Source organism: Podarcis gaigeae, assembly GCF_964106915.1.
Source record: "Podarcis gaigeae genome assembly, chromosome: 2".
In the NCBI taxonomy this organism is placed as follows: domain Eukaryota; kingdom Metazoa; phylum Chordata; class Lepidosauria; order Squamata; family Lacertidae; genus Podarcis; species Podarcis gaigeae.
In genome coordinates, this window is record NC_139679.1 from 79442786 (window position 1) to 79466698 (window position 23913).

The 23913-nt window shown below is 42.4% G+C and overlaps 1 protein-coding gene across 11 annotated transcripts in view; it reads right to left on the reverse strand.

Moving 5' to 3' along the window:
* Positions 1-16342, reverse strand: part of RAF1 (Raf-1 proto-oncogene, serine/threonine kinase) — an 85612-nt gene extending 69270 nt beyond the window's left edge. For 3 of the 11 annotated variants that reach the window (XM_083726791.1, XM_083726782.1, XM_083726771.1), the window contains exon 1: positions 3061-3214. The gene's annotated coding sequence lies outside the window, so the exon portion shown is untranslated. Of the gene's footprint in view, positions 1-3060; positions 3234-3974; positions 4093-7352; positions 7495-16257 lie in introns of those variants that run through there. The other 8 variants (XM_083726802.1, XM_083726798.1, XM_083726786.1 and 5 more) reach the window with 7 other exon arrangements.
* Positions 16343-23913: the final 7571 nt, after the last annotated feature.

The window sequence follows — 23913 nt, forward strand, 5'->3', positions numbered from 1 at the left end:
TTCAAGGGTTGATTTTACAGTGTGAATCAGGGCTGTGTTCTCACCCCAACTCTTTTTAGCACATTCTTTTCCCCTTTGTTCTCACATGGCTTCAGCTTGACTGCAGATGATGTGTACATCCATTCAAAGAGTGACAGGGGTCTGTTAAGCCTAGCACATCTCCATGCCAGGACGAAAGTGTGGCAGTTCCTTATCCATTAGATGTTTTTTGCAGATGACGCAGCCTTGACAGTATATTTCAAGGAAGCTCTACAGAGACTCATCAACCATTTTGCCCAAGCTTGCAGGAAGTTCAGCTTTACCACCAGCCTGACGAAGACCAACGTCCTGGGTCAGGACTAACACACCATGCATCAGCATTAGTGGCCACACATTTGTGGTGGTAGACGATTTTGTCTATCTGGACTCCACCATAACTAGCAACCTTTCAATTGACCCTGAACTTGACAAGTGTATTGCTAAGGCAGCTATGGCAATGGCTCGCCTCTCCAAAAGGGTATGGGAGAATGTGATGCTAATGACCAATACCAAGATGAAGGACTATCAGGCTTGTGTGTTGAGCATACTGCTTTATGGAAGTGAGTTGTGGGCAATTTACACCCACCAGGAGTGACATCTCAACGTCTTCTGTATGCGCTGCATCAGGCAAGCTTTGGGCTTCATACAGCAAGATAGAGACTCAAACAAAGATGTGCTCTTCTGAAATATGCTCTGAGTCCTGTAGTGATTTCATGCTCTTTATTGCAGCTTGTAAAACAGTGATTGAATTGCCCCCTCAAATCTCAGGCTTTTATTTACACAATGAGTCCCGTCTGATTGGCTGATTCTGCTTCCCTCCTGGAGCCTGATTGGTCTTTTCCTGCAAGCCAATCAGTTGTTGCATTCTAGGATCCTACTTGCCTATTGTTCTAGGATCCAAGCTTAGTACATAACATCTTCCAAGTCCACATTCCCAATATGTCCACACTCCTGTCTGTGACATCTACACTGGCTTCATCATGTCCACAGAATGGAAGATGGCAGGATGCCCAAGGATGTGCTTTATGGGGAGCTGGCTTCAGGCACCAGGCCCACCGGAAGACCTACTCTGTGTTATAAAGATGTCTGTGAAGGCTTGCAACATTAACCCCACCACGTGGGAATCCCTTGCAAACAATCACAGTGCCTGGAGACAGACAGTCAGGTCATGTATCCACAGGAGTGACCAGAGGAGAAATGACTGTTGGGAGGAGCACAGAGAGAGAAGAAACACCATGGTGCATCTGTAACAGCAAAACTGGATGCCTTCATCTGCCATGCCTGCCATAAAATCTGTTTCTCCTGTATTGGTCTCTACTGCCACAGCAGGAGCTGTAACTCTCTAATGGTTTGCCTTTACCACTGAAGGCACAAAGGTTTATTCTAGTCAGACAATAACAACTGGGGTACAAATCAGGGCCATTGAGGAGTATGGCCTAGGAAGGCGGGTAGTGGCTTGGGGACTGTTCCAAAGGCCAGATAGAGAAACCTGGTGAGGTGCATTCAGCTCCCAGTCTTGAGATTCCCCACTCCTGCATCAAAGTGATATGACACATCATAGTCTGTACAGGAATACTGCGTTAGATACAGACCCTGTTCCAACCAGTTGTAACTTGTGAAGTGGTTCTTCATTTAGGCTACCAAAGACTGCACATGTGCCTGGCTACAGTATAAACAGTGGAATGAATTGCCTATTATATGAGAGGTGCCCAGGGTGTTTCATACTAGCACAGACCTACTTACATTGGTATGCTGGCAATGCAATCAAGGTATGAAATGAATCTAACTCCACCACCCTGTTAACATGCCTGTGTCAATCCCTCTGCACTCAGGTGAGAAATCAATACCCTCGCTCCCATACTACACAAACCATAATGATGGAGGAATAAACTGGAGTACTGATTTCAGGATTACGATTTCCAGGCAATATAAAGCAACAGCAATAAAGCAACAACAATAACGAACGAGGAGGAGCCTTCTGCAATGAGAACTGAACATGTAAAGCCTGCTTTACATGGAGGTCCACACTAAATGTGATGATGGCAGATCCATGTGTTATCCACACACATGTTATTGCCCCCTATGGCTTATTTAGCACTCTGCAGAAAGGCTCCCCCCAGGAGATTTCAGATCTGATGGTAGACTAGTTGGGAGAAAATCACTCTGAGGACAGATGGCTGCAAAGATTCCAGAGTATTCACCAGACTTTTTAATCTCTAAGTCAGGCCTCCACTATGAACTGCCTGCATTATAGGGAGGGCCATAGCTTAGTGGTAGAACACACACTTTGCACGGAAAAGGTCTCTGCTGATGAAAATAATGAACTCTGCACATGGTCAGACAAACTTCATAAATGCCAGGGCTAATCACATAAGTTCAAATTCAATTCTGTTGATAAAAGACAATTGGTTTGCATCCAGTGATCTCAAGTGACACTGGTGACCTATAATGTTTGACATAGTAATTTGTAACAACAAAGCTAGAAAAAGCTGAAGAAAGCTTTCCCTTCCTTCATCATGTACATTCCTGCAAGTGTAAATGTTATGCTCTAATTATTAGGGATGCATGAAATGTAAGAGCCAATCTAATTATCCTGCATGAAAAAGATTCCTCCTCCAGAGGAACAACTCAGCCGTTGAGCCTCTCAGAAGAAGTTGATAGAAGCCCTGGTTTAGGGGAGCAGGACAGTGACAAAAGAAATGGCTCAAATAAATAACACACCCAAATCCTGGTGGTTATGACAGCATAAGCGTCACACTGGGGGGAAATGTGCATTCCACCAATATTTAAGTATGACTGATTTCCCTCCACCCCCAAAGACTAAAACCTAATACATTGCACAATGGTCACATAATGTCTTACACAAACCTAGCTACATAGTCGTTTTCAGAGCTAATTATCCACAGCAATAACCCCTGGCATGTAGTGTTGATAGATTCTAGACAAAATTTAGCTTTTGCTTTTCACAACCCCAGAAAAGAAAATCCAAAACTATACAAATCTGGGAATGTTTATGAAAACAACTGCTCTACTGAGACTTACCAATGGTAGTCTTGAGAGCCTATTTTCTCTTGATGGAAAACTAATAGGAACAGCTTCTTAAGACGGCATCTCACTTGCTTTGAAATCTAACAAACTAGCTCAAGAGAATAGGCAGATTTGAAAACAAGGTGCAGCTGATGTTGACTCGAAGCAGGAGGATGGGAGGAAGGGCCCAAGACTGACAGCTCAATTTGCCTTTCCCAGCTCCCCATGCAGATTAGTTGGAGACACTCAAGAAGATCACATGGCTGGTACAAACTAAAAAGGCAGTAAAGCCACAGCATCAATTTAAATACCATCCAAGGTATTCAGATTTTCTCTCTGGAGCTGCTGCATGTCTTTCACAATCCCTCCAGCAATTCTTTCCTCCTCCCCACTTGCCCCCCTCAATTTTAAAAGCTGGCTTTCTTTTCACTTTGTGTTTTTCCCACTCTTTTATTTTTAGATTGTCAATTTAATACAGTGGCTTGCAGAGGCTGCATGACACCAGCAAATGTAACTGGATCCCGAGTCCCCGAGTGCCAGGAATTGTGGCCTCGACAGCATGCTGCTGCTGAGGGCACCAACTTGAAAGCACGGGGGGGGAAACAAAAGCATTGACAACCTCCCTTTTACATCTAGGCCTAGAGAGAAAGAGATCAGGATCAGTAGAGAGAAAATATCTCTAGATGAAAGAGTGACCTTAGGATTTGCTGTGGAAGAGAGAAAAAGAGTTCCAGTAGGAGACCAATCCATGTATACTGAGTATTGGAACTTGCACACACATTTATTTGTTGCTATAATATTAATGTGGTTACTTTTCTTTACTTCTCTTTTAAATCTTGGAATTTTGATATGGTATTTCATTGATTTTATGTAAACCACCTTGGAATGTATACACCTTAAAAGGCAAGCTAGAAATGGGTTTATTTTACCAGACCAGCAGGAATGAAGTTGCAGACAAAGGATGCTGCAAGTCTCCTAATCATGGCATCTTTAGAAGATGGGGGTGACACAGAGGCTGTGAGGTTGCCGGAGCTTCACATCCATCAACTGCCCGAAAGGACAATGGAAGAAAGCAGTTTGGAGGATACATAGCAGGGTGGGGAGTCTATTTAACCCCAAGGGTCACATTTCCTTCTGGACAACCTTCCAAGGGCCACATGCAAATTTTATAACTGGAAATTTTACCTTGGTTCAGTAGGCTAGCTTCTAGAAATAGTCACATGCCCCTTTCTGTTCTCCATCCAGCCAAGCTCAGAGTTCAAGGGCACTTTCCAGCTAGTAAAAAACATCCAGAGTGCAAAGCAGGGGCAAGGATGGGTGTGGCCTGGAAAGAGTGGGTGTGGCCTACAGTTCTGAGGTCCAGACAGGCCTGGAAGAGGGCTGCATTTGGCCCCCGGAACCTGTGGTTCCTCATCCCTGGCAAGGCAGTTAAAAGCAATTCAAGGTTGCTTTTTCCATCATCACTAGTTCAGGGCAGCAATGATCAGATGAACAGAGAGATATCAGGATGTAGGAGTTGCAGCAGACCAGAGCAAGTCTGGGTGCATCCATGTGGCATGCTGAGGTCAATTATGCAGATATAAGGCAACGTTGCTACCCAATCTGGCACAGAAAGAACTCCAAAATCAAACCAGATTACCTTGAAAAGCATTTTAACATTCATCTGGTAGCAGAACAAAACAGGTGTATATACATTTTAATAAGGATGGTGCCAGCTAGTAATTCATCTTAGACATAGTTCTCCTGGATAGGTATAGTGGGCAGTAGCTCACTGTTGCAGTTTCTCCTACCTGAGGAAATGTAGCTGATGCAAACATAGCTGGAGATGTGTCTTTCCACCTTATCAATGGCCATGAATGAAAGAAGTCTGCCAGGTAGTGGCAAATTTAGGGGCAAGGTCAAATTCTGTTCACCCAGCAACACTCATCAGGAGCTCATGGTAGAAAGAGTTCCACCAAATCTTAAAGCACCACTGACAGGAAAGGTTGTGGTCTTTGATTTCCTATGGATTCTGTGATCTTTGGATTCCTCCAGTCCTACTCCATCATTTCCTTTTCTTGTGGTGACCTATGCTCTTGGCAAACAGGTCATCTGAACTACTCACCAAAAGCAAAACCAGGCATTTTGCTCACCACCACAAACCTTCCAGATGTGAACAGGCCAAGCGCACCAGTGGGTGACCCAACCTTGTGTATTCTGCTTGCGGTGAGTGATTCAGATGACCACAAGCAGAAGAAAAGAAGAAGCAGATGGTGTGAATTGGCCCTAATTCTTTGGGAGTTAAGCAAACCCTTCTTTAAATGTTTTGGCTGACATTATCTCTTTTCCGCCGAGTGCAATCCCATTTAGAAGCCAAAGAAGAAAAACAGAAAGGCTGCTTGAGCTTCTGCTGTTATATGTCATCCTGAGCCAGAGACCTATGCACAGAGCTCCCTCATCCAAAATACCTCCTCATTAATTTCAACGAAAGGAGCCATGCAGAGGGATTAGTCCACATGGATTTCTGGATCAAAATGATAAAGGCTGTATACACACAGAAGACAGAATCAGGATGACCGTAACAGATTGGAGAACTGGGCCCAAACTAACAAAATGAATTTCAATATGGACAAATGGTTCTACGCTTGGGCAAGGAAGAACCAGCTGCACAAATTTAAGAGGGGGAACACATGGCTTGCCAAGTAGTACATGTGAAAAGGATCTAGGAATCTTAGTAGTGTGATGCAACAGCAAAAAAAAGCTAATGCTACTCTAGGCTGTATCAACAGAACTATAGTGTCCAGATCATGAGAAGTAATAGTACTGCTCTAGTCTGTCTTGGTCAGGCCACACTTGGAATACTGTGCCCAGTTCTGGGTGCCACAATTTAAGAAGGATATTGACATGTTGGAATGTGCTCAGAGGAGGGCAACCAAGGTGAGCAAGGGTCTGGAAAATAAGCCTTATGAGAAACAGTTGAGGGAGTTGGGTTTGTTTAGCCTCAAAAAGAGGAGACTGAGAGGAGATATGATAGCCATATTCTAATATCTAAAGGGCTTTCACATGGAGGATAGAACTAGCTTGTTTTCTCCTGCTCTGGAGGCTAGGGCCCGAACCAAGGCATACAAGTTACAAGAAAGGAGATTCCAACTAAACATCAGGAATAATTTTCTGACAGTAAAAGCTGTTTGACAGTGGGACAGAGGTTGGATGGCCAATCTGTCATGTATGCTTTAGTTGAGATTCCTACATTGCAGGGGGTTGGACCAGATGACCCTTGGGGTCTCTTCAAACTATAATGCTATGATTCTATGTTCAAGGGAGACCATGCACTTGTTTTTTCTATGTAGTCCATACACAATCTAAATCTATTGCGTAGTTTTTGCACTTCTTGAGAAACTGGTTTCATTCTGAAAATAAAAGCTCATTGCAGATTGATTCTGCGTTACCCTTAGTTGTGATTCCTGTATTCCAAGGGGCTGGATTAGATGACCCTTGGTGTCCCTTCCAACTCGATGATTCTATGTGTGTGTCCATCTGAAAACAGATGTAGGTGGTCCCAGCAATGGGGGGTAGGGAGGAGTCCACACCTGCTCAATGACACTGTGGGTGGCCATAGACCAGGACTACAGTCACCACTTCCTTCTTAATTCACTTGTGACATGTGCCAGGAGGCAAAAGGCATGGATAACCTCATCAAGGGAAAGGTTTTCAAATGTGTTATCAAGTAACTACACTCACCCTCGTGGATGAATCTAGATTGAAAGCAGCATGCTGAGGACAAGCACAAATGATTCCAGACTGAGAAAAACTACATTTTTTGCTACAAATGGGTTAGTGTGTACGCAGCCAAAATATGACTTCTAAAATGAACGATTCATTACACCTCTGCTCATAAATATCACAGTGTGGTAAATTGATGAGTGAAGCGGACACCCACAAAGCCTGTAAACACTGGATATGTAAATATTTATAATTATAGTGAATCTTGCTCACTGGTGTAAACACCAGCTCTACTGCTATATGGCAAAGTACAAGTGTGTTTTCTTTAAGGCCCCCATTTCTATGGGCTGTGTTATCTCTTCCAATAAACAGTGCCTTGCAACTAATCTCTGTGAAAGATTGTTTCCCACACTGTCAACTCTCCTACATTTGTAAACAGATGCAAAGTTTTTCCCATAATGACTCTGCTCCTCTGTGGGCAGTGCTAAAAGTAAGAAATGGGAATTAGATGTTTTTAGGTAAAAGTGAAATCATTATTAGGATGACAAGAGTGTTGGCTGGATAGCCTCAGTGAAAACGCATAGGAAGTGTGACCCAGGTTATACCTTTGATTAGGCTGGCTGTGTTGGTAGAAGAGGACAGGGCAGGGCAAGCTTTCACGTTGGAGAGATCTCTCCTATTTTAAAAGCTGTCATCCGAGATCCTTTATCCCTTCTCCGTTTAACGGCTAGACTCGCAGGCTCCGATCTAGATATAGTTTCACATAAATGCAGTCTGAGACAGTGGTTAAGAATGCATATTCTTATTTATTTATAATATTTGTATTCTGCCTTTTCAGGTTCAAGACAGTTTACATCAAAACACAGTAACATTTAGAGCTATCTTTAAAACAAGAAGCAATTAGAACAAAATAATCCAGTTTAGTAACTGAAACATAGTAATGCAGAAAACCCCCACTACCAGTCTACAAAAGCCACCAAGAATAACTACAGCCCCTTTAAAAGGTCACAAAGGGCATCTGCACTATACATTGAAACAAGTATCATACCACTTTAAACAGACATGGCTTGCCTCTAAAAACCCTGAGAACTTATTATTCTGGTTCAGACAGCTTTTTCCAGCAACCAGAGTCTCATGAGGTATATTATGAGCAAGAACTGCTTGGTAAGCTTGAGCATCTCTGTCTGCCTAAATCAGAATGGCTCTCAAGCCACAGCCAACTGGCCTGTTGCATTTTTCTTGCAGTGTAGTCCAATCGAATGCATGCTTACACAGAAGTCTGTTCCACAGAGCTTAGTCATGCAGGGGTCAGCAAACTTTTTCAGCAGGGGACCGGTCCACTGTCCCTCAGACCTTGTGGTGGGGCAGACTATATTTTTGGGGGGAAATGAACAAATTCCTATGCCCCACAAATAACCCAGAGATGTATTTTAAATAAAAGGACACATTCTGCTCATGTAAAAACACGCTGATTCCCAGACTGTCCGTGGGCTGGATTTAGAAGGCGATTGGGCCGGATCCGGCCCCCGGGCCTTAGTTTGCCTACCCATGGCTTAGTGGGTCTGTACTACATGCAAAGGACTACAGCATAGGTCTTATTTTGGACCATGGGCATGTAATTCAGTGTAGCCACTGTGAGCCGTAGGCTGAGAAGCCTTTGGTTCAAATTTTGCTCGGTAGCCACACTTTCTCAGTCTGACCTTTCGATTTGTGTTCTATAGAAATAATAATACCGCCCTAAAGGGCTGTTGTAAGGATTTAGGGCAAAGAGCTTTCAGCACTGACAACACACTAGCTAACTGCTTAGTATGGTCATCTTATTCCAAATGTGGACATCCTTCGGCAGACTATAAGCAGCAAGTAAGGCAGAGGTGCAGATGAGTGTCAAAGAGTAGGGAGACTCAGGGCATCTGCTTTTCCCAACCCCAGGGCTGCCAAAAGAACAAGCACAGAAGCAGCTTTGCTCACGTTCCTGGTACTGGGGCAATTATGTGCAATCCTGCTTTTATCTGTGCCTGCAAAAGTTCTGGGGCACGCACGCTGCTTTGTTTCCAATCCATGTATGCGTCATAACTTTCTGCTACAATTCTGTAACTTTTTATACCACAAATATTTCAGTTTGTTTTTGATCCTGCTTTTGCTGGCCTAAAGGGCTAGAGTGCCCCTCAGGAAGAAATACTTAATGAAATTACTGTACATTGAGGAAGCGTCGCAGAAAAATAAAGCAGAATGATGTGTGGACCGCGGTATAAATTCACAACTAAGGCATCATTATTGCGTCAATGACATGTTGCAGAATACACACATACCTGAACAACAAAAGTGTGTTGGGCCCTCAAGTGTGTTTGCATGTCCTGATTAGATCTGCTGTTGGTCCCCATCAAAAACAAAGCCTAATTAAACCTATCCATGTAGGGCAGATCTACATCGGATATCTAAATCACTCCATGACTTCCCCCAAATAATTCTGGGAACTATAGTTTCTTCCCAGATCTATAATTCCTAGCACCCTTGGCAAACTATAGTTTCCAAGACTCTTTGGGGGAAGTCATGTGTGTGGAATGTACCTGAAACATATGGTGTGGATCTGTTGCTTGCATTTTATTTTACTTTGATTTTGATTCGATTCTGTGAACTGCCCTGAAACCTGCAGGTATAGCGGTATATAAATCCAATAAATAAATAAATAATAACAATAAATTCACCCATCTCTGTCTCACTCTAAATGTAAATTGCAGGATTCTTGGGGAGTGAACCTTTCCTTTGCTTACGTTACTTATAAAGTGCCATGTATTCAGGTGGCACTTAATCCATTATAATAACAGGTTCCCTCACTAATCAAACCCAACAGATGAGTCAAAAAGGTACTTCTTAAATGTTTTGACAGAATTTATCTATATTATTGCTTCTATATGGCTATTTATGCCAATAGCGGTCCCAAATAATTTTCTAGCCCAATTAAACAATACCAATACTACAATACATTTTTTTTAAATGTGCTTTTTAAGAATTAAGCACACTTTTAAAAACAGCTTAAATAAAACAGAGGCTGACAACAACACTAAGAACAGAGCTAATTTAACCAGCACCTCCAGTGACCTGGGAGAACAAGAATGTCTTAATTTGGTGAAGGAAGGCCGTCAAGGCTGGGGTCATCATTGCCTCCAGGGGAAAGGAGTTGCACAGTCTGAGTGCAATTACCAAGAATTTAGTGGACATTACTGTTCCTGAAGTAAGTACTGTATGGCTTCAGTTGTTTAACATTTGATAGGTCAAAACAAGGACCATGAGTCATGCCCAGAAAACCAGTGCAAATGCTGGAGCATTGCTAGTATGACGTGTTCTTGGTAGCCCATCCTCAACAGGAGGCAGGTTGCTCCATTCTGTCCTCAGTGAAGCTTCTGAGCAACTTGTGTAGAGGCCATTACACTTGTCTGTTTTGAGGTTATAAAAGCATGAATCATTTTGCCAGGTCTGTAATGTCAAAAGAGGCCACAACCTCCTTGCCAGATGAAGTTGATGAAAGATACTTCTAGACACCTACGTATCATCACTAAAATATGGGCCTGTGTTACTCCTGAAAGTGGATTTACTAGCTGTTTGCCTTTGGCTCAGCTGCTCTGACGTCATAAAGGGCCCTGCAAGCCTGGAGTCATGCAGTTGCTCACATAGGGTTGATGTGGGAAAACTCAGGTCCATGAGCAATTTATGTAAAATTAGAATTATTGCTGACATACTATAAGCTTTCCATTGTGGGTGTGTACATTAGTTGTGTTGTTCTGAGCCATTTGAGGAATACCAAAACAGCACTTTTTGCCTAAGATGAGATGGTTTCTCCTTGGGAAATCTATCATCACAAGCACCGTTGATAATCTGGTGGGACATTTATTGCAGCTTTGTCACTTGCTGACAGGTTTTTATTTAAATGCCATAGGTACACTTTGTACTTCCTTATAATAAATTACACAACTGAAAGAAAATGAACAGCATCTGCTAAACAATTCCAACTGGTTTGGTGATCAGCAAGAGGATGATATATGCAAAGAGCTGTTTACTACAATAATACCGAGGTCTACATGCAGCATTCTCATCTATTGACATTCATCTCTTTCGTGATCGTTTCCTGACACTCTCCTTAATCAGTACACTTTCCTTGTTATCCTCCACCCTCTTGGCACAGTGCAAATTGTCTTCATCCTTCTGCCTCATTACACAAAGCTAGCATGAGGTAGTTTGCTCATTTCAAACAAGGGACGAATAGGGGTTGGAGTACATCCAGGCACAAAACAGAATGTAAGTGGCAGCCCTGTGAACTCAGTGGAACTTATTTCTCAGTGGGCATGTTCTAGGATTGAGCTGTAAGGTCAATAGCACAATATTGTTAAGGGCACAATAAAAGATGCAGTGACTAGGAAAAGAGTAGGAATATAGTGCAGGGATGATATGCTCCTTCCCTCAATGTGGACAGTATCCCTTGTGCATGGCTTGTGAATCTTTATGTCACCAATATGGACAGATAACCCACTGATATTTTATCTGCATGGATGCCATGCAACTTTCGATGTGTTGAGATGCTCTAAATCAGGTGGGGGGGGGGACCTGTGGTCCTCCACATGTTAGAATCTAAATCCCACTATCATTGACCATTAGCATTGCTGGCTGAGGCTGATAGAGTCCCACAACATCTGGGGAGCCCTGCTTCAAGTGAAAATGAAACAAGTCTGCCTTGTTTGCTCTTTCTGGGTTTATTGAAAATGAGCAAGGAGAAATTGAATCTAATCTGATTTACAGACCATGGTACTAAGGGATAAATGGATGTTTTGCCTTCTAAGTCCAAGTTTAGATTATACCATGAGAATGGTGTAACTGTCTTCCTGAGCTAGAACCAAAGCACTTCAGGATTGCTGTGTGCCTATCAATAGTAGGGCTGTTATTCAGTTAAAGAAACTGTACGTGACTTACAGAGTAATTCATGTATTAAACTGGCATTATATGCATAAAACCAATAATTCTAATGGGAGCATGCTTTCTTTATTTTCAGCCGATTAATCTGTACAGTTATTAAAGTTGTATTGAAGTATTAAGTGAAACATCAACATGCGTGTTTTAAAACCAGGGAAGAGATTTTCACCGCCCCCTCTTTATGTGTATTTAATATGCGTAAAGGACAACAGACCTACTCAGTCAGAATCACACGCACAGCAAAAAGCCCTTGTCGTATGACCTTTCTTGTGGCAGTGCTTGGGACTCCTTGAGTCTTCCCTAGCCAGAACTCTCCATCTCAGCAAGGCAATATTAGGAAGTGAGTGGGGGTCCCACTGTCTGCGTCTGGGTTGAGAATGTATGCCAGCTGGGCACAGGGCAGAGAGCAAATGTGGCAAGTCAGTGGTGGTATTGGATTTCTCTGCCAAGGTGAAAGCATGTCACTGCCAGGAAGAGATAAGAGGACTCTCTTGTCTTAACATGAGTTGAGACACATGCACAATAGCACTAGAAATATTAGGAATGGGGGGCTATCTCAACATCCCAGTATTGACATTTGGGAGAGGCTGGGGGGGGGGTTTGGACCTGAGCCTTAGCAAGAGTGATGATGAACAAGCACTAGCAATGGGAAGGGCAAGGGGGCAGGGAGCTGTCTAGGGGTGCTTTTGTCAACAAGCTCTAGGCTCTTGCTGTCAGCTTGAGATGAAGGGCACATGCAACAGCACCAAGAAGAAATGTGGGGGAGGGAGAAATACATATCCTGTTGCACAATAGGATGTATGTGCAATGGTAATAGTAACACTGCATCAAGTGCAGCCCAGCTGTGCTTACTTCCTGTCAGAATTTTTTACACTCTGGATATCAGAAATACAAGTACAGTAGGAAAATCTGTCACTAGAGATCCACAAGTTATGCATCTCTCAACCAGATCTAATAAGGAGGTGGGCCCTCATGATTTTTTACCTCCATGTTGGTGCAAAGCATTGAATTGCGGCATTTTAACAACACAAAGGTATTTAACTGATGAATTAGTCGGATTAATTGACTAACTGTTGTGGCCCTATTTCATTTTAGATCATTAAGAAAGGGGGAGGGCAGCATGGATAGCCCAATGGCAGGGGGAGTCTGCCCTGATAAATTTCCTAGGACAACTCTTTAGGGCCACATCCATACCACACATTTTATACCACTTAAACAGTTACGACTTCCCCCAGATTTCTGGGAAATGTATCAATCCAAAAAGGTGCTAAAAGCCCCAATTAATGTCAAATGTTTACCAATACCTTCCACCTCTGCAAGAAAAAAAGCAGCTTAGTTTATCTGATGTGCATCTATGGTTTAGTTAAAGATAGGGAAACTACAATTCCAAGTCATTAGCACCAAGCTGATAGAAGACCTTGAGCAATGACACCAAGCTTACATAATTTATGTTCCCCACTACTTCCTGGTTCCCTCAGTTCCATCCATCAACACATCACTTTTCATCTTTTGCTATTCCTCTCCCTGTGTGCTACATGATACCTCTTCTTCTGTTTGGAAGTGTAATATCTAGGGTCCACATCCTTCCAATTCCAATTTAGTTTCAATTTCTGTTGAAGGTGTTGATTTATTTATTTTTTGCACTATATGGCCATTCATTTGGTGCATAAGGTCCCCCCAGCAGTGATCAATAATTTCAAAATAAGCACATGAAAAGTTTGCATTGCACTTTGAATTGTTAGCTGAATAAGTCTATCAGTGAAAATGACTTTTTTAAAGCTGTTCTGTAGATTAGCTGGCTGACTGGTTTGCTTCCTCGTCACTGCTTAGCTTGCCCATGAGATCCTGATTATACCACACATTCATATGTGGGCTAGACAAGGAGCTAATGCAGTGTGTTGTTTGAAGGCTAAAAAGAGCATCTAGATTGTGAATGGTTTTGCTCAACTCCAAAGATTTTAGGTTTCATTCTCTCATTACATATAGCTTAGAAGCATGTGGCTCTCAGATAATGATAGCAACATAAAGCCCATACAGTATTAATTATAGTATATTACATCTGAAACTCCAGGGGATTATGAGGACTGTAAATACCTCTTACACTTAAAAAAAAAAAACCACCTTCTACTTTTAACAGTCTTAATGATTTTCTGTAAGTGCCTATGGCTACAGTCTTGCTCACAGCTATGGCATGCAAGAACGCTTCATCCACTACAAGCATGTGCTGGCAAAATACTGCTATATGTTTGGTGGGGAGATCTTCCCTAAACCAAAGAAATTAACAAATGACAGAATCTAACTAATATTTGGGATATGAAGGGGAAATGCAAGCTACAGAATTGTGCCCAACAAGGAATCCCTGAGCTGGCTCATGCAAACCAGCTTCGCCAGGCTAGTTAAGTGCAGAGCCGTTAAGAAACATGTGTTGATGGCGACACACCCACTTTTGGCATGCAGCCCCTGGAGAGTTTTCGAAGGGTACATGCAGCCCTTGCAGGGGAAAGGATCAGCTACCCTTGCTATATTGCAATCATATGTTTCAGGTGCATATAAGAACCCGCCATGTATCAAGCCAAGCCACTGGGCAATCTAACTTGTCTAGTTTAAACTGACTAGCGGAATCTCCCCAGAGTTTCAGGAGGAAAGGGCCAGTCCTATCATTAAATAGAATGAGGGAATCTCCTCAGACGTCAGATACTTTGAGGAAGTTTCTGTGGCCCCTGGCTGTTCCTCCTGAACCTGCCGGCCTTTTGCATCTGGGCCTAAATATGGCAAAAAATAAAAAAAATAAAAATGCCTGAGATGTGGATTTGTCTAACTGCTACCAGTGTGATCAAGACTGATGTCTTCCCAATGCACTGACATTGTTCTATGCCAGTGGTTCCCAAGTGGTGGTACGCGGACTCCATGGCACCCTTCACATAACAAAATCTATCAAAAATTTCAAAAGTCCATGGCTTGGCTTTTGAAAAGCAGGGAGTCCGCAGTACTTAGCTAATTGGTAACCACTGCACTATTCAGTTCTTAGTTAAAGGTTTCCTAAAGACATAACCTTATTGTCCCCTGCCTCTCAGCTTTTTGGCAGTATATGCACACCTATGCCAACAAAGTCTGTTTTTCACCAAAAAGAGTTTTTAAAATGTAAGACTTCCAGAAATGAATGAAGACCATGGTCTCATCCACACTTACCTTTCCATACTTTCTAGGGCCAGGCCTGGGCTTTCCAGGTCTATGTCTGAGTGGTGATTTTTTTTGGGGGGGGGGGTCCAGCGCTTTCCCACTAAGACATGGACCTGGAAAGCCCAGACCCATGTCTACAAATGTGGGAGAAAAGGAAGTGTGGGTGGGCCCCATTTCTCAGTATATTTGTTGCCACTTTTTACACATACATCTTTGTACTTTGATTTCAGAACTGTATGGAGCATCCCATATTCAGATTCTACATTGGCTTTATTGTACTGCATAATATTTGTTCAATCTTTTCCCCTATCCTCTGAGATCACCCACCCTGGAATGTTAGGGTGAAGGCGTGGGGAGAAATAAATACATAAATAGTAATGCTGAATTTGTTCATGGAGAATAATAATAATTTAAAAAATCAGCTCAGGGCCTAATTTTGCCAAGGCCATGATAGCAACCGATGAGCAGTATGATCTCTGCATTATCAACCCACTCCTGCCTTCATAAAATATGCTCATGTGACATCTTCAATCAGGATTCATTACACTAATTATAAGGCAATAAATGTGAACTTGTTATATTTGCTGTGGGTGACTCAAACTATCATTCCTCAAGGCACCATTTTGCTATGAGATAAATTATTTTCCTCAATATTTGACCCTGTAGTTTTTTGACCCTGAGAAAACACACACTTTCCTTCACACTCGTGAAGGGAAGTACAGTTGCAGAAGTGGTTACAGAAGTAGTTATTCTCTGAAGAGTGTGGGCCTCCCTTCTCTGGCACCGCAATACAGCACACATTTCCTCTGATTATTATTTTAAGCAGTGAATAAGAGCCCTACTCCTTTACAGCCCTTGGCCTTTCCAGGTAGGGCATAGAGAGAGAGGCCCCTGGCTGAAACCCTGCAGTCACTGCCGATCAACATGGACAATACTGAGCTAGATGGACCAGTGTTTGTGCTCGGCAGCTTCCTACATTCTTAACATTACCCACCTGCTTCTCTGCAGGCATTGTCAGCCCAAACACAACCATAGCACAAAAAACTGGCCTTTTGGGTCATCAGGAAAGAACCCAGCTGTAGCTTTTTTTTTCTTTCTTTCTTTTTTTTTTACCTAAAGGGCACTTGGGAAATCCCTCATTTAAATTTCAAGCATTTGGCAGGTTTCTCATTCCATTATCCATTGTTCAGCACAGTCTCAATTTATCTGACATGGCATTCCAGGGAGGTTAAGTGGATGTCAGTTTTCTTTAAGGGCACAGTCAGGTATTTTAAAAGACAAGGAATTAATTGAGTCAGTGGAGAAAGCTACATGAGGTGATTTGATGGCCCCTTTCCAGAACAAATATAAATGATTCATTGACGTTACCTTCATATTTTTGGCTATTTTCAGAAGGAATCTAAGTTCTTGACGGCAGGTCTCTCTCTCTCTCTCTCTCTCTCTTATGTAACTCAGTATCTGCATACAAAGTAAAACAAGCCAAGCTAGTTTGCATACTCTGCTGCTCCTTTGGCCTGCCTGTAACAGGGCCAAGCGTGCACTGCTGACTCAGTACTGGGGCAGCAGCAGCACTTAAGCTACAATTTACATTTGGTTCCATTTCATATGAACCTCTCTCTTTCTTTCTGGCACCCTGTGCTAATCTGTGTATTTCTCAAACTAGGCAGGCACTGCAGAAGGAGGACTGAAGAACTCTTGGCTTGCAGCAGTTTCAAATCTGTCTGTGGGGAAAATAAAATATGTGTCCACCATTTTCTTCTAGAGCTGCAGCACTGGAGAGATTTGAAATGTACCTTTCTTTCCTAATAGCAATTAACAATAATGCACTGAGCTGTGCCTGCAAGGAAATGCATTCTACACCCAACCTATCTCTCATCTCTGATGTCTGGCAAGGGAGCAGCTCATCACCTTAGGGAAAGCCTTCAAAATGTGGTTTGGTTGTATAAAGTAATTTAAACTAGTTACAACCCCCTTCCTTTTGAAGTGGTACAGTCCTGTACCATGTCCCTGAGTGATGGAATGAGCTTCTGCTCATTTTGGATGGAGTAAGCCATTTTTAAGAAGCTAGATAGTATGCAGAGTAATCTCTAGATTTAGCAGCAAAACAGGTTGGGGTCTCTAATCTTGCCTCAGCTTCAGCTCAGCGAGCTAATTGTCTAGATTTGAATTTAGGGGAAAGACTTGCTGCAGATAGAACATACTATGTGAAGATCAGTTATTACTGTCTGGAGCTTTCCAGATGTTAGTTATATTACTTTGGCTATATAACACTCAAAGTTACTTCAGTTTTTCATAGGCATTCACTATATCACTTTTTGTGTGTTAAATAAAGCAGTAGCCTTGGGAAATAAGAATTGGCGCTGGGCACCAATGTGGCCTTTCCTTGCAATGCCTGCCTGAAAAAAACAGTGGAATGTAAACTTATTAATTCCAATATGTGCATCTTCTGTTCAAACCTGTTGAGAATATAATGCCTTCCTTCCTTTAAAAATAAATAAAAATAAACCGATTTGGCCACAAGCTAAATTCCCTTCTCCAGAGAGTTTACCATGTATATTTTGACAGAGGAAAAGGTGGAATGGGCAATTTCAAGACAGAGGGCATATTTGCATTCTTGTTTCTGCAGTAAATCATAGCTACATTGGGCACACACCCGACAAAATCAAGCCTTAGTCAAGTCCCACTGATTTTAAAGACAGACACCTAAAGCAATGGTAGTCCCCACATTCGCCTTGCTTTTTGCCCATTATACATGGTAAACTCTCTGGAGCAGGGAATCTGATTTTTTCCCTTTTTGATATTCTGTGCCATTTTGATAATGATTGTTACGTGCTGTCTTAATTATCTTAATGCACAAGGATGATAGGTAATCGAATTGTTTTTGCAATACTCCTTTTGGGGGTTCCACAGCCATCAATTTTGCACCCCCTGAAAGGGATCATGGGAAGACCTGAAGCATGTGACTCCCCTGCCAATCCTGGGAATTGTAGTTTGTTAAGGGCATTGGGTCTGTGAGAGATAAGCTACACTGCCCGGGATTCTTTGGCAGAAACCATGTGCTTTAAACATTTGGTGTAGATGTGACTGGATTTCTGGAAGCACATTTTCCCCATTACTTCACAGCTTGCAGAAGGATTCCCAGCACAATTCAAGATGAAAATTCAAAAGATTGGTCACAATAAATATTTTGTATTTATCTACCTGTCTGAAAAGATAGGGTGTCAATTTATTTTTCGTCTGCTTTCTCTTCATTTCTTTGCACTGCCTTCTCTTATAAATCACATCTTAGACATGTCACAAAAACTTAGCACTAGCAAAAAGATTTAAGGTCTATTACTACAACATGTTGCTGGCTCCCTCTTGTGGCCAAAGCACACTCTCAGCTTTTAACGAAAAACTTGTCCAGAAGTTCATGACCTCTTCCTGGCGGGAGGCGGGGAGAATTCTATGCCAGGAAAAATCCCTCAGGGCAGGCTGTTCTCCAGCACCTTTTACTTTGTGATATATATGGTTCAGTCACTGAAACACTTGTCTGCAAGCACCCTGTGAGATAGTTTAGGCTAAAAAATAAATGGCATTTGAAAAGCCACTTGGAGACATTAATGGTAGAACAGAAATTTTAAAGGGTAGTCTCCCATGTTCATCCCCACTATTCCCTGTTCCGCAGTGACTCTTAGAATAGCACTCACTGAAGAACACATGTCCAAACCAAAGATAGCCTTATGCTTGATTCATCCTAACAGGTCATGAATAAGAGATGTCACACATCCATTCACACTAATAGCATGAGGTCTCTAATGTGTGTATGAGTACTGACTGCTCATTCTTTACCCAAAGAAGAGAACTGCATTGATGTAAATGTTTTGGTTTCTATTTCTTACTGTCATGGTGGCCAAACACGTGAGGAGAACATTTATAGTATAGCCCTATGCCTGTCATCTCAGAACCAAGTCCCACTGAGTTCAATGGGTCTTACTCCCAGGTAAATTTCACATGTTTTATCCAATTTTCTTTCCCAGTACTAAAGTGGAAAGCATCAAGACTGCCCATTATTAGTGGACATCTCAAGGGTGCTTTAGCACAGATTTTATTAATTCTGAGGCCAATTTTACCCACATAAGCCCCATTCTAAGGTACCGAGCAAAGAGGAAATAAGCTTCTAAAACCAGTGATACTTCCCTTCTAAAACCAGTGATACTTCCCTGCATTTTCCCTGTGGCACTTATTTTTGCACAGCCCTCCATCAGCAATGAGCCTTTCCTCAGACAGTGCATCCAATATTCCTGCAATGTCACCTCAGACATTGCTGGAAAGTAATTCCTTTCCCATTTTCTCACCCTTGCAGCTGGAACATTCTGACATTTTGGAAACATAAAACTGCCCCAATCAGGAGCATATTTGGGTTTACACACTTCTTCCCTGGCCCTTCCCTTTCAATTTTGGTGTGTCACACCTGCATCAAGGTGTCACTAGCCTAGGTTTGCAAAGCTGCTTGCACCCATCCCTGCAAACAGGTTTGGTGCCAACTACGTTTAACAAAAATGCTGGTACACTTCAAACAGAACTGTAATTAGCTGCAAAAGCAAATAGGGGAGGATGCTATCCTGAGAGGAGAGTGGAGGAAAACCTCAAGCTTTGCACTGCAGGGTGTTCCTGATTACCTAACCATGGTTTGGAGATCAGGCAACAGCATTTACATCTGCACCATGCCTAACCTGCCTCTTCACTTGGAATCTGGTGCAATGGCATCAGGCTTTCCCAGGAAAACTGTCCTATAATCCAAATTGTGATCAATAGGTAAGCTTCATATATATAGCATAATACAGTGAGTAAAAAGAAAATAAATACTGTAAATGGTAGAACAGCAGAGAGAATGGTGAAATGCGTAATCTCTTAGACATGGATGCAGAAAAGGTGGATATAGTAAATCCCTGCTGAGTTACAAAGCTCAGTGGGTGACTCTGGCAAGTATTCTCTCTCACTGGATCACTCCATGTGATTACTCCATGTACACCACCAAGGGCTTCTTGGAACAAGGATAGGATTCCAGTTTAATAAATATTAATAAACAAACTCATGGTCATTTCTAGGACAATCTCCAAAGTTACTGATACATACCTACAGGCCGCCTGCCACAACTGACTTAGCAGAGACCAATGGAAGTGCAACAGACATGAACGCCAGAAGCTGAAATAGTATTAACTTGAAATCAGATCTGCAGGAATGCCACCCATCCTATCCCACACGTCAGGGGAAACTTCTAAGGCGGACCTTGTGCATTCTGTATTTCATACTACACTGAGCCACAGTCCCGTCATTCCCATATGCTTCAGCCTTGTAATTGTTCAAATATAGAACAGTGGCAGCTCTGTAAGTGACCGCCCTTGGAAGAACATTGTCCAAAATCATTGCTCATGCCAAAGCATTCAACATTTTTGAACGTAATACAGAAAGCCTGATGCTGTTGAGCAACCAGAATCTCAAAGTAAAGGTGACTATTTTGCTTCATATTTTTTTTAAAAAAAGAAATATATGTAAACATTGTACTAGATGCAGAGATTAGAAACTAGCCTAGCTAGACAGTGCTGTCTCTTTATCTTAGGGCAACTTCTCACATTACTGTTTAATGTCAAGTTTTTAAAGCTCCCCTTTGTCTTGAAAGGATATGCAAGGTGTCCTGAAAGAATTAGCTGTGGTATCTGCAAGTGGACTACTGACCTCTAGTTCTGTTCAGTTCATGCATTCCATGGGAAGGCAGTCACCTTTGTCATTCTAAGTCCTAGATATATATTTATATTTGCCTCAAATATACTACACACATACACATACAAATGGAAGAGTGACTCACTGGAGTCAGCTCCTGCTTTTTAAATTGTAACACAAGAAAGCTGCAGTCAGCAGCCTGAGTTAAAGGACTCATCCACACTGTCATTTAATGTGGATGGCAAGCTTCCCGTACCACCATTAACTCTTAAATTTCCATATGACATTCTCCTCCAAATCATTGCCTTCCCACACTTTCCCTTTCCTCAGTCCAGATTTTCTTGTACCAGGGATACCTTCAAAAGGAGGGGTATGAGTAAATATGGATTGAGGGAGAAGGAAGTGTGAGGAGGCAGTGATTTGGAGGAAACCTGCTTATGAACAACAGATAATTGAGGTAGAGTTAATTTACTGTTCACATTAACTCAATGTTTAGGAGTACTCTCATTTTGACTCAAGAAAATCACCATTTTATAGTTCAAATCGGGAAAAATAAATACAGTAAATGGGCAGAAGTACAAAGATTCACAAAATGTTTAGGGGTATGCGTACCACAGCATACCCCCCAGAAAAAAGACACTGACTCAATGTATGGCTGAGCCCACAGTTTATCCTTGGTATTGCAGAGAAACACAACAGCAAATGGGAATGGGGTATATAAAGCAGAAAATGATGTGTTTCTCTCAGGGCAAGGCATGGGGCAAGGTAAGGGGACCACCTCAGGTGGCAAGATCCACTAGGAGCAGCAGATCCCAATGCTTCTTCCCCATTGTTCCTGATGTAGATCAACCCTCTTCCCTGGTGGGGAGGGGGCATGGTTTGCAGATCTGCCTCAGGTATATTGGGCTGGCCCTGGTTTCTCTCTTATAACCTTTGCAAAACAATGCAAAGAGAAAGGGGAAATAGTCACTGAGAAGTAGCTGCATGTCTTTCTACACCAAAGTGTTAATCAATGGTCCTATAGCTTTCTACGCTTCCAAGCAGAGGATGTGCATGAGGAATAAGACAATGCATTTTAATAAAGAATATTACCATCTATGCTTTGATCTTGAAGTATAAGTGTCGGTTGAAGGAACACCTTTTGTGTAAGCATGCTATTGTGGTTCATTTGCTTGTATGGTGAGTGCCTATTCTACTCTTCATCACACAGAGGCCTGCTCCTTTATGAATTCACCTGTAACACCAAACTACACACTAGAAAAGAGGAACTAAGCATTAAAGGTGCAGCTATTGTTTTAAAGCCTTTCCCAGTCCCAGGTTATGGGCTGAGCAAAATGCATCTCATAAGTCCTTATTTAGACACAGCATTGCTATACAAAGCCAAGTTTACAGCTCTATAGCCATGTTTACTCAGAGGTCAGTCAATTAATTTCAATGATTATTTCAGGTAAGTGGGCTTAAGACTGCAACAGGACTTGAGTCAACTCAAAGGGTTTCTATCTTGCTTCCGGACTGCCTGTTTGATGAGCATTTGGACTGAGTTGTTTGTGGAGAGATTACACGACTGTCAATCTATTTAATGAGCATTCATCCTATTTGTTTGTGGGGTGGTGAAGCAACCTTCTGCCAGGCGTTATCTCACACATTCCAGTGCATTTTCTCATCACTTTCCTGATTGCAAGAAGTCTGATCTTTTAGGGAAGCAAGTTTGTTTTGCAAGAGCTCAGAATCAGCTTCCACTGTGCAGGCTGACTTGGGCAGGATGTGACTGAATAGAGCTTCCCTGGTGGGGGGAGCACCATTCTGTGGTTTGCCACAGAGGCCCTGCCTGCAATTGTTAAATTCCAACTCCATCGGCCCCAGGCAAATGTCCAATGATCAAGGATTATGGAACTGTAGTCCAACATTGGGAGCGCTATAGGTTCCCTAACCCTGAGGTACAGGGGTGTACCTAGGAGTTGACTAGGTTGGCCCCTGCCAAGGGCGCAGGCTGGTTTGGGGGGAGGTGACAAAATCATGCCTCTCCACTCTGGCTTGGAGTGGCTATGAGCCCACCAACTGGGCAAGATGCACACACTCCTCTGGTGCTTCGGTGGAGGAATCCTGTCACTGACGTGGGCTGTCACAAGTAACAGGGGGCACCAATACACCACCTTGCCAAGTGCACAAGAGAGCCTGGGTATTCCTCTGCTAATGTAAAGGATGTATTTCTCATTGCAGTTTAAAGGTTACACCCATACCTGAAAGTATGTTCTGTTTCAGTGTGTGAAGCATAGGATACACAGTTTATATACACTGCCTTTGCAGCAATGGCACCCTCCCTGTGGAACGCCCTCCCATCAGATGTCAAGGAGATAAAGAATTACACAACTTTTAGAAGACAAGACAAGGCAGTCCTGTATCGGGAAGTTTTTAATGTTTTACTATGTTGTTTATATGTGCTGTAAGGCACCCAGAGTGGCTGGGGAAACCCAACCAGATGGGTGGGGTATAAATAATAAAATTATTAGTGATCTTCTTGTTATTAATTGTGACAAAAGTCATGCAAATGACAAAGCTCCAGAAAAGGAGGGGCATATGAGAGGCATGCTTGAGACACTGAAAGGACAAGTTTGCTGTTACCTGGGACACTGATTTGCTCTGCGTCACTACCCTTCATAAAAAATATGGCAAGTGAGCTACAACGTGCAACAACATGTCCTTTTGAAATGCTGACTACCCTTCGCATTCCACCTGAGATATGTGACATCTTAATTTTATAGCAGATGCTGGCAGATATAGCATGAAGTTCTGTTCTTCCAAGTTGATAAGCTGTTGGGCAGTGTTCAGCGCTTCAAGGTGGGATGTGCACCCCTTTCCACTCCACTTGTTTGATCCACTGGGAACTTCGAGAGAAAACGCTGAGTAATATCAATATGATTCAGAGTGGAAGTGCACGGAAACGTTAGTTCTTAATTGGCCATCTTTCACATTAAAGTAATGGCAGCATTCTGTTTTCACTACAGACTGTTTACATGATTTGCGCTACTTCAAAAAATGCTGGTTCTAAAACTTAATTTATTGTTTGTTTGTAGGGGAGGGGTGAAAGGAAGGAGTCAACATATGTCCATGCCCAGAGGTTTACTAAACCCATTGGATTGGTTGTCTTTAAATGGCTTGCATTAAATATGCTTGGCAGGGTCCCATTTAAGCTGCTATAGAGACAGAACTCTGTACTCAAATAGCTTTACATCACACCTCACATTCCCTGTAAGACACCCCTTGTGATTCCCGTTGTGCTCTTTTCTATAAGATTTCCTGTGAGTGTATAGTACGGGAAGG